Source organism: Lathyrus oleraceus, unplaced genomic scaffold (assembly GCF_024323335.1).
Source record: "Lathyrus oleraceus cultivar Zhongwan6 unplaced genomic scaffold, CAAS_Psat_ZW6_1.0 chrUn0049, whole genome shotgun sequence".
Lineage (NCBI taxonomy): Eukaryota > Viridiplantae > Streptophyta > Magnoliopsida > Fabales > Fabaceae > Lathyrus > Lathyrus oleraceus.
Genome location: NW_026112440.1, coordinates 7,123 through 21,346, shown reverse-complemented (window position 1 = coordinate 21,346; position 14,224 = coordinate 7,123). Strand labels below are relative to the sequence as shown.

The following is a 14,224-nucleotide window of genomic DNA, read 5'->3' as shown; positions in this document are numbered from 1 at the left end:
ATCTTTAAGACCCATCATTCAAATTAACATTAATGACATATGAAATTTGTGACTAACATCTAATTTAGGACAAAAATTTGTGTCAAAATAACATTATTGTTGTTTTTCATTCGTTTACTATCATCTCAGAGTAGAAAATTAACAATTTATGTATCATACACAAAATATATCACTAAGTAGCCCAAAAGAATGACTAGCGGGGATAGCTTAGTTGGGAGAGCGTCAGACTGAAGATCTGAAGGTCACGTGTTCGATCCACGCTCACCACATTATAATATGCTTATATATTTTATTTAGTATATTTGAAAATCATGTTTATATGATTTATCGGCTATATTTGAAAGGTAATAACATCTATTTATAACATATTGCGGAATGAGAGGCATATAAAATAGAAATTGGGTAAATTTTATGTTCTATGATTTGTTAAACGAAAACCAAACTCTTAAACTTTCTCGCCTTCAAAGGTAAAGTTATGACCCTATTACTATCTTATCATAATGCTTAAGGGATTTGAATTGATACGATTTAAAGATACAAATTGCTTTTATATTGTGACAAAAGTGTTGAGTTCTATATCATTATATACATTCTAAAGAAAGGCATGTCCTGTAGGAATAGGTTAGATAATGGGAGTCGTATTATTTTTGGTCAGCATTTTGAATTTTATCAATTTTGTAAGTTTCACTTTCACATCGGGATGACACACGACCTTAAACACAATGAACGCGACCCACTCATATTGGAACAATTATAATGGTTTTGCTTTATTTCATTAATCTAACACAAATTAAATAAATAAAGCTATATGGTTAATGCAATACTAATATGAAAAAATGTAAACAATTAGTTGAAGTCTAATGAATACTGAAATTCTTAGGAGCTCATTACAACATACTCAACATAAATAATCAATCAGTTTAAAACCATTAACCTCAACAGAATTTGGATGATTGAAAGACACATATTTGTATTTCAACACTTAAAATAATATTAAAATGTGTGGTTCATTAAATCATGTTTAAGGTTAATAAGTTAAAGGTCCTTGTTATCTTTAAGACCCATCATTCAAATTAACATTAATGACATATGAAATTTGTGACTAACATCTAATTTAGGACAAAAATTTGTGTCAAAATAACATTATTGTTGTTTTTCATTCGTTTACTATCATCTCAGAGTAGAAAATTAACAATTTATGTATCATACACAAAATATATCACTAAGTAGCCCAAAAGAATGACTAGCGGGGATAGCTTAGTTGGGAGAGCGTCAGACTGAAGATCTGAAGGTCACGTGTTCGATCCACGCTCACCACATTATAATATGCTTATATATTTTATTTAGTATATTTGAAAATCATGTTTATATGATTTATCGGCTATATTTGAAAGGTAATAACATCTATTTATAACATATTGCGGAATGAGAGGCATATAAAATCGAAATTGGGTAAATTTTATGTTCTATGATTTGTTAAACGAAAACCAAACTCTTAAACTTTCTCGCCTTCAAAGGTAAAGTTATGACCCTATTACTATCTTATCATAATGCTTAAGGGATTTGAATTGATACGATTTAAAGATACAAATTGCTTTTATATTGTGACAAAAGTGTTGAGTTCTATATCATTATATACATTCTAAAGAAAGGCATGTCCTGTAGGAATAGGTTAGATAATGGGAGTCGTATTATTTTTGGTCAGCATTTTGAATTTTATCAATTTTGTAAGTTTCACTTTCACATCGGGATGACACACGACCTTAAACACAATGAACGCGACCCACTCATATTGGAACAATTATAATGGTTTTGCTTTATTTCATTAATCTAACACAAATTAAATAAATAAAGCTATATGGTTAATGCAATACTAATATGAAAAAATGTAAACAATTAGTTGAAGTCTAATGAATACTGAAATTCTTAGGAGCTCATTACAACATACTCAACATAAATAATCAATCAGTTTAAAACCATTAACCTCAACAGAATTTGGATGATTGAAAGACACATATTTGTATTTCAACACTTAAAATAATATTAAAATGTGTGGTTCATTAAATCATGTTTAAGGTTAATAAGTTAAAGGTCCTTGTTATCTTTAAGACCCATCATTCAAATTAACATTAATGACATATGAAATTTGTGACTAACATCTAATTTAGGACAAAAATTTGTGTCAAAATAACATTATTGTTGTTTTTCATTCGTTTACTATCATCTCAGAGTAGAAAATTAACAATTTATGTATCATACACAAAATATATCACTAAGTAGCCCAAAAGAATGACTAGCGGGGATAGCTTAGTTGGGAGAGCGTCAGACTGAAGATCTGAAGGTCACGTGTTCGATCCACGCTCACCACATTATAATATGCTTATATATTTTATTTAGTATATTTGAAAATCATGTTTATATGATTTATCGGCTATATTTGAAAGGTAATAACATCTATTTATAACATATTGCGGAATGAGAGGCATATAAAATCGAAATTGGGTAAATTTTATGTTCTATGATTTGTTAAACGAAAACCAAACTCTTAAACTTTCTCGCCTTCAAAGGTAAAGTTATGACCCTATTACTATCTTATCATAATGCTTAAGGGATTTGAATTGATACGATTTAAAGATACAAATTGCTTTTATATTGTGACAAAAGTGTTGAGTTCTATATCATTATATACATTCTAAAGAAAGGCATGTCCTGTAGGAATAGGTTAGATAATGGGAGTCGTATTATTTTTGGTCAGCATTTTGAATTTTATCAATTTTGTAAGTTTCACTTTCACATCGGGATGACACACGACCTTAAACACAATGAACGCGACCCACTCATATTGGAACAATTATAATGGTTTTGCTTTATTTCATTAATCTAACACAAATTAAATAAATAAAGCTATATGGTTAATGCAATACTAATATGAAAAAATGTAAACAATTAGTTGAAGTCTAATGAATACTGAAATTCTTAGGAGCTCATTACAACATACTCAACATAAATAATCAATCAGTTTAAAACCATTAACCTCAACAGAATTTGGATGATTGAAAGACACATATTTGTATTTCAACACTTAAAATAATATTAAAATGTGTGGTTCATTAAATCATGTTTAAGGTTAATAAGTTAAAGGTCCTTGTTATCTTTAAGACCCATCATTCAAATTAACATTAATGACATATGAAATTTGTGACTAACATCTAATTTAGGACAAAAATTTGTGTCAAAATAACATTATTGTTGTTTTTCATTCGTTTACTATCATCTCAGAGTAGAAAATTAACAATTTATGTATCATACACAAAATATATCACTAAGTAGCCCAAAAGAATGACTAGCGGGGATAGCTTAGTTGGGAGAGCGTCAGACTGAAGATCTGAAGGTCACGTGTTCGATCCACGCTCACCACATTATAATATGCTTATATATTTTATTTAGTATATTTGAAAATCATGTTTATATGATTTATCGGCTATATTTGAAAGGTAATAACATCTATTTATAACATATTGCGGAATGAGAGGCATATAAAATCGAAATTGGGTAAATTTTATGTTCTATGATTTGTTAAACGAAAACCAAACTCTTAAACTTTCTCGCCTTCAAAGGTAAAGTTATGACCCTATTACTATCTTATCATAATGCTTAAGGGATTTGAATTGATACGATTTAAAGATACAAATTGCTTTTATATTGTGACAAAAGTGTTGAGTTCTATATCATTATATACATTCTAAAGAAAGGCATGTCCTGTAGGAATAGGTTAGATAATGGGAGTCGTATTATTTTTGGTCAGCATTTTGAATTTTATCAATTTTGTAAGTTTCACTTTCACATCGGGATGACACACGACCTTAAACACAATGAACGCGACCCACTCATATTGGAACAATTATAATGGTTTTGCTTTATTTCATTAATCTAACACAAATTAAATAAATAAAGCTATATGGTTAATGCAATACTAATATGAAAAAATGTAAACAATTAGTTGAAGTCTAATGAATACTGAAATTCTTAGGAGCTCATTACAACATACTCAACATAAATAATCAATCAGTTTAAAACCATTAACCTCAACAGAATTTGGATGATTGAAAGACACATATTTGTATTTCAACACTTAAAATAATATTAAAATGTGTGGTTCATTAAATCATGTTTAAGGTTAATAAGTTAAAGGTCCTTGTTATCTTTAAGACCCATCATTCAAATTAACATTAATGACATATGAAATTTGTGACTAACATCTAATTTAGGACAAAAATTTGTGTCAAAATAACATTATTGTTGTTTTTCATTCGTTTACTATCATCTCAGAGTAGAAAACTAAAAATTTATGTATCATACACAAAATATATCACTAAGTAGCCCAAAAGAATCACTAGCGGGGATAGCTTAGTTGGGAGAGCGTGAAGATCTGAAGGTCACGTGTTCGATCCACGCTCACCACATTATAATATGCTTATATATTTTAATTAGTATATTTGAAAATCATGTTTATATGATTTATCGGCTATATTTGAAAACCAAACTCTTAAACTTTCTCGCCTTCAAAGGTAAAGTTATGACCCTATTACTATCTTATCATAATGCTTAACAAATTTGAATTCATACGATTTAAAGATACAAATTGCTTATCATAATGCTTAAGGGATTTGAATTCATACGATTTAAAGATACAAATTGCTTTTATATTGTGACAAAAGTGTTGAGTTCTATATCATTATATACATTCTAAAGAAAGGCATGTCCTGTAGGAATAGGTTAGATAATGGGAGTCGTATTATTTTTGGTCAGCATTTTGAATTTTATCAATTTTGTAAGTTTCACTTTCACATCGGGATGACACACGACCTTAAACACAATGAACGCGACCCACTCATATTGGAACAATTATAATGGTTTTGCTTTATTTCATTAATCTAACACAAATTAAATAAATAAAGCTATATGGTTAATGCAATACTAATATGAAAAAATGTAAACAATTAGTTGAAGTCTAATGAATACTGAAATTCTTAGGAGCTCATTACAACATACTCAACATAAATAATCAATCAGTTTAAAACCATTAACCTCAACAGAATTTGGATGATTGAAAGACACATATTTGTATTTCAACACTTAAAATAATATTAAAATGTGTGGTTCATTAAATCATGTTTAAGGTTAATAAGTTAAAGGTCCTTGTTATCTTTAAGACCCATCATTCAAATTAACATTAATGACATATGAAATTTGTGACTAACATCTAATTTAGGACAAAAATTTGTGTCAAAATAACATTATTGTTGTTTTTCATTCGTTTACTATCATCTCAGAGTAGAAAACTAAAAATTTATGTATCATACACAAAATATATCACTAAGTAGCCCAAAAGAATCACTAGCGGGGATAGCTTAGTTGGGAGAGCGTGAAGATCTGAAGGTCACGTGTTCGATCCACGCTCACCACATTATAATATGCTTATATATTTTAATTAGTATATTTGAAAATCATGTTTATATGATTTATCGGCTATATTTGAAAACCAAACTCTTAAACTTTCTCGCCTTCAAAGGTAAAGTTATGACCCTATTACTATCTTATCATAATGCTTAAGGGATTTGAATTCATACGATTTAAAGATACAAATTGCTTATCATAATGCTTAAGGGATTTGAATTCATACGATTTAAAGATACAAATTGCTTTTATATTGTGACAAAAGTGTTGAGTTCTATATCATTATATACATTCTAAAGAAAGGCATGTCCTGTAGGAATAGGTTAGATAATGGGAGTCGTATTATTTTTGGTCAGCATTTTGAATTTTATCAATTTCGTAAGTTTCACTTTCACATCGGGATGACACACGACCTTAAACACAATGAACGCGACCCACTCATATTGGAACAATTATAATGGTTTTGCTTTATTTCATTAATCTAACACAAATTAAATAAATAAAGCTATATGGTTAATGCAATACTAATATGAAAAAATGTAAACAATTAGTTGAAGTCTAATGAATACTGAAATTCTTAGGAGCTCATTACAACATACTCAACATAAATAATCAATCAGTTTAAAACCATTAACCTCAACAGAATTTGGATGATTGAAAGACACATATTTGTATTTCAACACTTAAAATAATATTAAAATGTGTGGTTCATTAAATCATGTTTAAGGTTAATAAGTTAAAGGTCCTTGTTATCTTTAAGACCCATCATTCAAATTAACATTAATGACATATGAAATTTGTGACTAACATCTAATTTAGGACAAAAATTTGTGTCAAAATAACATTATTGTTGTTTTTCATTCGTTTACTATCATTTCAGAGTAGAAATTAACAATTTATGTATCATACACAAAATATATCACTAAGTAGCCCAAAAGAATGACTAGCGGGGATAGCTTAGTTGGGAGAGCGTCAGACTGAAGATCTGAAGGTCACGTGTTCGATCCATGCTCACCACATTATAATATGCTTATATATTTTATTTAGTATATTTGAAAATCATGTTTATATGATTTATCGGCTATATTTGAAAGGTAATAACATCTATTTATAACATATTGCGGAATGAGAGGCATATAAAATCGAAATTGGGTAAATTTTATGTTCTATGATTTGTTAAACGAAAACCAAACTCTTAAACTTTCTCGCCTTCAAAGGTAAAGTTATGACCCTATTACTATCTTATCATAATGCTTAAGGGATTTGAATTGATACGATTTAAAGATACAAATTGCTTTTATATTGTGACAAAAGTGTTGAGTTCTATATCATTATATACATTCTAAAGAAAGGCATGTCCTGTAGGAATAGGTTAGATAATGGGAGTCGTATTATTTTTGGTCAGCATTTTGAATTTTATCAATTTTGTAAGTTTCACTTTCACATCGGGATGACACACGACCTTAAACACAATGAACGCGACCCACTCATATTGGAACAATTATAATGGTTTTGCTTTATTTCATTAATCTAACACAAATTAAATAAATAAAGCTATATGGTTAATGCAATACTAATATGAAAAAATGTAAACAATTAGTTGAAGTCTAATGAATACTGAAATTCTTAGGAGCTCATTACAACATACTCAACATAAATAATCAATCAGTTTAAAACCATTAACCTCAACAGAATTTGGATGATTGAAAGACACATATTTGTATTTCAACACTTAAAATAATATTAAAATGTGTGGTTCATTAAATCATGTTTAAGGTTAATAAGTTAAAGGTCCTTGTTATCTTTAAGACCCATCATTCAAATTAACATTAATGACATATGAAATTTGTGACTAACATCTAATTTAGGACAAAAATTTGTGTCAAAATAACATTATTGTTGTTTTTCATTCGTTTACTATCATCTCAGAGTAGAAAATTAACAATTTATGTATCATACACAAAATATATCACTAAGTAGCCCAAAAGAATGACTAGCGGGGATAGCTTAGTTGGGAGAGCGTCAGACTGAAGATCTGAAGGTCACGTGTTCGATCCACGCTCACCACATTATAATATGCTTATATATTTTATTTAGTATATTTGAAAATCATGTTTATATGATTTATCGGCTATATTTGAAAGGTAATAACATCTATTTATAACATATTGCGGAATGAGAGGCATATAAAATCGAAATTGGGTAAATTTTATGTTCTATGATTTGTTAAACGAAAACCAAACTCTTAAACTTTCTCGCCTTCAAAGGTAAAGTTATGACCCTATTACTATCTTATCATAATGCTTAAGGGATTTGAATTGATACGATTTAAAGATACAAATTGCTTTTATATTGTGACAAAAGTGTTGAGTTCTATATCATTATATACATTCTAAAGAAAGGCATGTCCTGTAGGAATAGGTTAGATAATGGGAGTCGTATTATTTTTGGTCAGCATTTTGAATTTTATCAATTTTGTAAGTTTCACTTTCACATCGGGATGACACACGACCTTAAACACAATGAACGCGACCCACTCATATTGGAACAATTATAATGGTTTTGCTTTATTTCATTAATCTAACACAAATTAAATAAATAAAGCTATATGGTTAATGCAATACTAATATGAAAAAATGTAAACAATTAGTTGAAGTCTAATGAATACTGAAATTCTTAGGAGCTCCTTACAACATACTCAACATAAATAATCAATCAGTTTAAAACCATTAACCTCAACAGAATTTGGATGATTGAAAGACACATATTTGTATTTCAACACTTAAAATAATATTAAAATGTGTGGTTCATTAAATCATGTTTAAGGTTCATAAGTTAAAGGTCCTTGTTATCTTTAAGACCCATCATTCAAATTAACATTAATGACATATGAAATTTGTGACTAACATCTAATTTAGGACAAAAATTTGTGTCAAAATAACATTATTGTTGTTTTTTATTCGTTTACTATCATTTCAGAGTAGAAAATTAACAATTTATGTATCATACACAAAATATATCACTAAGTAGCCCAAAAGAATGACTAGCGGGGATAGCTTAGTTGGGAGAGCGTCAGACTGAAGATCTAAAGGTCACGTGTTCGATCCACGCTCACCACATTATAATATGCTTATATATTTTATTTAGTATATTTGAAAATCATGTTTATATGATTTATCGGCTATATTTGAAAGGTAATAACATCTATTTATAACATATTGCGAAATGAGAGGCATATAAAATCGAAATTGGGTAAATTTTATGTTCTATGATTTGTTAAACGAAAACCAAACTCTTAAACTTTCTCGCCTTCAAAGGTAAAGTTATGACCCTATTACTATCTTATCATACATTCTAAAGAAAGGCATGTCCTGTAGGAATAGGTTAGATAATGGGAGTCGTATTATTTTTGGTCAGAATTTTTAAATTTTATCAATTTTGTAAGTTTCACTTTCACATCGGGATGACACACGACCTTAAACACAATGCACGCGACCCACTCATATTGGAACAATTATAATGGTTTTGCTTTATTTCATAAATCTAACACAAATTAAATAAATAAAGCTATATGGTTAATTCAATACTAATATGAAAAAATGTACACAATTAGTTGAAGTCTAATGAATACTAAAATTCTTAGGAGCTCATTCCAACATGCTCAACGTAAATAACCAATCAGTTTAAAACCATTCACCTCAAAAAAATTTGGATGATCGAAAGACACATTTCTGTATTTCAACACTTAAAATAATATTAAAATGTGTGGTTCATTAAATCATGTTTAAGGTTAATAAGTTAAAGGACCTTGTTATCTTTAAGACCCATCATTCAAATTAACATTATGACATATGAAATTTGTGACTAACATCTAATTTAGGTCAAACATTTGTGTCAAAATAACATTATTCTCCTTCTTCATTCGTTTACTATCACCTCAGAGTAGAAATTTTACAATTAATGTATCATACACAAAATATATCACTAAGTAGCCCAAAAGAATGACTAGCGGGGATAGCTCAGTTGGGAGAGCGTCAGACTGAAGATCTGAAGGTCACGTGTTTGATCCATATTAACCGCAAATATAATATACTTATATACTTATTAATTAAATTTTAAAATCATTTTTATACGATTTATCAACTATATTTGATAGGCAATATCATCGATTTATAACACAGCGGAATGAAGGGCATATAAAATCGAAATTGGGTCAATTTTATGTTCTATGATTTGTTAAACGAAAACCAAACTCATAAACTTTCTCGCCTTCAAAGGTAAAGTTATGACCCTATTACTATCTTATCATAATGCTTAAGGGATTTGAATTGATATTATTTAAAGATACAAATTGCTTTTATATTGTGACAAAAGTGTTGAGTTCTTTATCCATATATACATTCTAAAGAAAGGCATGTCCTGTAGGAATAGGTTAGATAATGGGAGTCGTATTATTTTTGGTCAGCATTTTGAATTTTATTAATTTTGTAAGTTTCACTTTCGCATCGGGATGACACACGACCTTAAACACAATGAACGCGACCCACTCATACTGGAACAATTATAATGGTTTTGCTTTATTTCATAAATCTAACACAAATTATATATATAAAGCTATATGGTTAATGCAATACTAATATGAAAAAATGTACACAATTAGCTGAAGTCTAATGAATACTAAAATTCTTAGGAGCTCATTACAACATACTCAACGTAAATAACCAATCAATTTAAAACCATTAACCTCAACACAATTTGGATGATTGAAAGACACATATCTGTATTTCAACACTTAAAATAATATTAAAATGTGTGGTTCATTAAATCATGTTTAAGGTTAATAAGTCAAAAGGTCATTGTTATCTTTAAGACCCATCATTCAAATTAACATTAATGACATATGAAATTTGTGACTAACATTTAATTTAGGTCAAAAATTTGTGTCAAAATAACATTATTCTTGTTTTTCATTCGTTTACTATCACCTAAGAGTAGAAATTTAACAATTAATGTAACATACACAAAATATATCACTAAGTAGCCCAAAAGAATGACTAGCGGGGATACCTCAGTTGGGAAAACGTCAGACTGAAGATCTGAGTGTCAGGTGTTCGATCCATGTGCACCGCATTATAATATGCTTATATATTTTATTTAGTAAATTCGAAAATCATTTGTATACGATTTATCAGCTACATCTGATAGGTAATATCATCGATTTATAACACAGTGGAATGAGAGGCATATAAAATCGAAATTGGGTAAATTTTATGTTCTATGATTTGTTAAACGAAAACCAAACTCTTAAACTTTCTCGCCTTCAAAGGTAAAGTGATGACCCTATTACTATCTTATCATCAAGCTTAAGGGATTTGAATTTATACGATTTAAAGATACATATTGCTTTTATATTGTGACAAATTAAAGATACATGTTTAAAGTTAATAAGCTAAAGGTCCTTGTTATCTTTAAGACCCATCATTCAAATTAACATTAATGACATATTAAATTTGTGACTAACATCTAATTTAGGTCAAAAATTTGTGTCAAAATAACACTATTCTTGTTTTTCATTCGTTTACTATCATCTCAGAGTAGAAAATTAACAATTAATGTACCATACACAAAATATATCACTAAGTAGCCCAAAAGAATGACTGGCGGGAATAGCTCAGTTGGGAAAGTGTCAGACTGAAGATCTGAATGTCAGGTGTTCGATCCATGTGCACCGCATTATAATATGCTTATATATTTTATTTAGTAAATTTGAAAATCAATTTTATACGATTTTTCAGTTACATTTGATAGGTAATATCATTGATTTATAATATTTCAACACTTAAAATAATATTAAAATGTGTGGTTCATTAAATCATGTTTAAAGTTAATAAGCTAAAGGTCCTTGTTATCTTTAAGACGCATCATTCAAATTAACATTAATGACATATTAAATTTGTGACTAACATCTAATTTGGTCAAAAATTTGTGTCAAAATAACACTATTCTTGTTTTTCATTCGTTTACTATCTTCTCAGAGTAGAAAATTAACAATTAATGTACCATACACAAAATATATCACTAAGTAGCCCAAAAGAATGACTAGCGGGGATAGCTCAGTTTGGAAAGCGTCAGACTGAAGATCTGAATGTCAGGTGTTTTATCCATGTGCACCGCATTAAAGTATGCTTATATATTTTATTTAGTAAATTTGAAAATCATTTTTATACGATTTATACGATTTATCAGCTACATTTGATAGGTAATATCATTGATTTATAACACAGCGGAATGAGAGGCATATAAAATCGAAATTGGCTAAATTTTATGTTCTATGATTTGTTAAACGAAAACCAAACTCTTAAACTTTCTCGCCTTCAAAGGTAAAGTGATGACCCTATTACTATCTTATCATAAAGCTTAAGGGATTTGAATTTATACGATTTAAAGATACATATTAATTTTATATTGTGACAAAAGTGATGAGTTCTATTCATTATATACATTCTAAAGAAAGTCATGTCCTGTAGGAATAAGTTAGATAATGGGAGTCGTATTATTTTTGTTCAGCATTTTGAAATTTATCAATTTTGTAAGTTTCACTTTCACATCGGGATGACACACGGCCTTAAACACAATGAACGATACCCACTCATATTGGAACAATTATAATGGTTTTGCTTTATTTCATAAATCTAACACAAATTAAATAAATAAAGCTTTATGGTTAATGCAATACTAATATGGAAAAATGTACACAATTAGTTGAAGTCTAATGAATACTAAATTTTTTAGGAGTTCATTACAACATACTCACATAAATAATCAATCAGTTTAAAACCATTAACCTCAACAGAATTTGGATGATTGAAAGATACAATCTGTATTTCAACACTTAAAATAATATTATAATGTGTGGTTAATTAAATCATGTTTAAGGTTAATAAGTTAAAGGACCTTGTAATCTTTAAGACCCATCATTCAAATTAACAATAATGACATATGAAATTTGTGACTAACATCTAATTTAGGTCAAAATTTGTGTCAAAATAACATTATTCTTGTTTTTCATTTGTTTAGTATCATCTGAGAGTAGAAAATTAACAACTAATGTATCATACACAAAACATATCACTAAGAAGCCCAAAAGAATGACTAGCGGGGATAGGTTAGTTGGGAGAGCGTCAGATTGAAGATCTGAAGGTCACGTGTTTGATCCACGCTCACCACATTATAATATGCTTATATATTTTATTTAGTAAATTTGAAAATCATGTTTATATGATTTATCGGGTATATTTGAAAGGTAATAACATCTATTTATAACATATTGCGGAATGAGAGGCATATAAAATCAAAATTGGGTAAATTTTATGTTCTATTTGTTAAACAAAAACCAAACTCTTAAGCTTCCTCGCCTACAATGGTAAAGTGATGACCCTATTACTATCTTATTATAAAGCTTAAGGGATTTGAATTGATACGATTTAAAGATACATATTGCTTTTATATTGTGACTAAAGTGATGAGTTCTATATCATTATATACATTCTAAAGAAAGTCATGTCCTGTAGGAATAGGTTAGATAATGGGAGTCCTGTTATTTTTGGTCAGCATTTTGAAATTTATCAATTTTGTAAGTTTCACTTTCACATCGGGATGACACACGGCCTTAAACACAATGAACGCGACCCACTCATATTGGAACAATTATAATGGTTTTGCTTTATTTCATAAATCTAACACAAATTTATATATAAAGCTATATGGTTAATGCAATACTAATATGAAAAAATGTACACAATTAGCTGAAGTCTAATGAATACTAAAATTCTTAGGAGCTCATTACAACATACTCAACGTAAATAACCAATCAATTTAAAACCATTAACCTCAACACAATTTGGATGATTGAAAGACACATATCTGTATTTCAACACTTAAAATAATATTAAAATGTGTGGTTCATTAAATCATGTTTAAGGTTAATAAGTCAAAAGGTCATTGTTATCTTTAAGACCCATCATTCAAATTAACATTAATGACATATGAAATTTGTGACTAACATTTAATTTAGGTCAAAAATTTGTGTCAAAATAACATTATTCTTGTTTTTCATTCGTTTACTATCACCTAAGAGTAGAAATTTAACAATTAATGTAACATACACAAAATATATCACTAAGTAGCCCAAAAGAATGACTAGCGGGGATACCTCAGTTGGGAAAACGTCAGACTGAAGATCTGAGTGTCAGGTGTTCGATCCATGTGCACCGCATTATAATATGCTTATATATTTTATTTAGTAAATTCGAAAATCATTTGTATACGATTTATCAGCTACATCTGATAGGTAATATCATCGATTTATAACACAGTGGAATGAGAGGCATATAAAATCGAAATTGGGTAAATTTTATGTTCTATGATTTGTTAAACGAAAACCAAACTCTTAAACTTTCTCGCCTTCAAAGGTAAAGTGATGACCCTATTACTATCTTATCATAAAGCTTAAGGGATTTGAATTTATACGATTTAAAGATACATATTGCTTTTATATTGTGACAAATTAAAGATACATGTTTAAAGTTAATAAGCTAAAGGTCCTTGTTATCTTTAAGACCCATCATTCAAATTAACATTAATGACATATTAAATTTGTGACTAACATCTAATTTAGGTCAAAAATTTGTGTCAAAATAACACTATTCTTGTTTTTCATTCGTTTACTATCATCTCAGAGTAGAAAATTAACAATTAATGTACCATA

General features: G+C 28.7%; 5 non-coding genes across 5 annotated transcripts; all 5 read left to right on the top strand.

The window, feature by feature from the left end:
* The first annotated feature begins 196 nt into the window (after positions 1-196).
* Positions 197-269, top strand: TRNAF-GAA (transfer RNA phenylalanine (anticodon GAA)). Its single transcript has one exon. It is a non-coding gene; the product is annotated as a tRNA-Phe (tRNA).
* A 977-nt stretch (positions 270-1,246) lies between these two features.
* Positions 1,247-1,319, top strand: TRNAF-GAA (transfer RNA phenylalanine (anticodon GAA)). The gene has a single exon. It is a non-coding gene; the product is annotated as a tRNA-Phe (tRNA).
* A 977-nt stretch (positions 1,320-2,296) lies between these two features.
* Positions 2,297-2,369, top strand: TRNAF-GAA (transfer RNA phenylalanine (anticodon GAA)). Its single transcript has one exon. It is a non-coding gene; the product is annotated as a tRNA-Phe (tRNA).
* A 977-nt stretch (positions 2,370-3,346) lies between these two features.
* Positions 3,347-3,419, top strand: TRNAF-GAA (transfer RNA phenylalanine (anticodon GAA)). The gene has a single exon. It is a non-coding gene; the product is annotated as a tRNA-Phe (tRNA).
* A 4,034-nt stretch (positions 3,420-7,453) lies between these two features.
* Positions 7,454-7,526, top strand: TRNAF-GAA (transfer RNA phenylalanine (anticodon GAA)). Its single transcript has one exon. It is a non-coding gene; the product is annotated as a tRNA-Phe (tRNA).
* Positions 7,527-14,224: the final 6,698 nt, after the last annotated feature.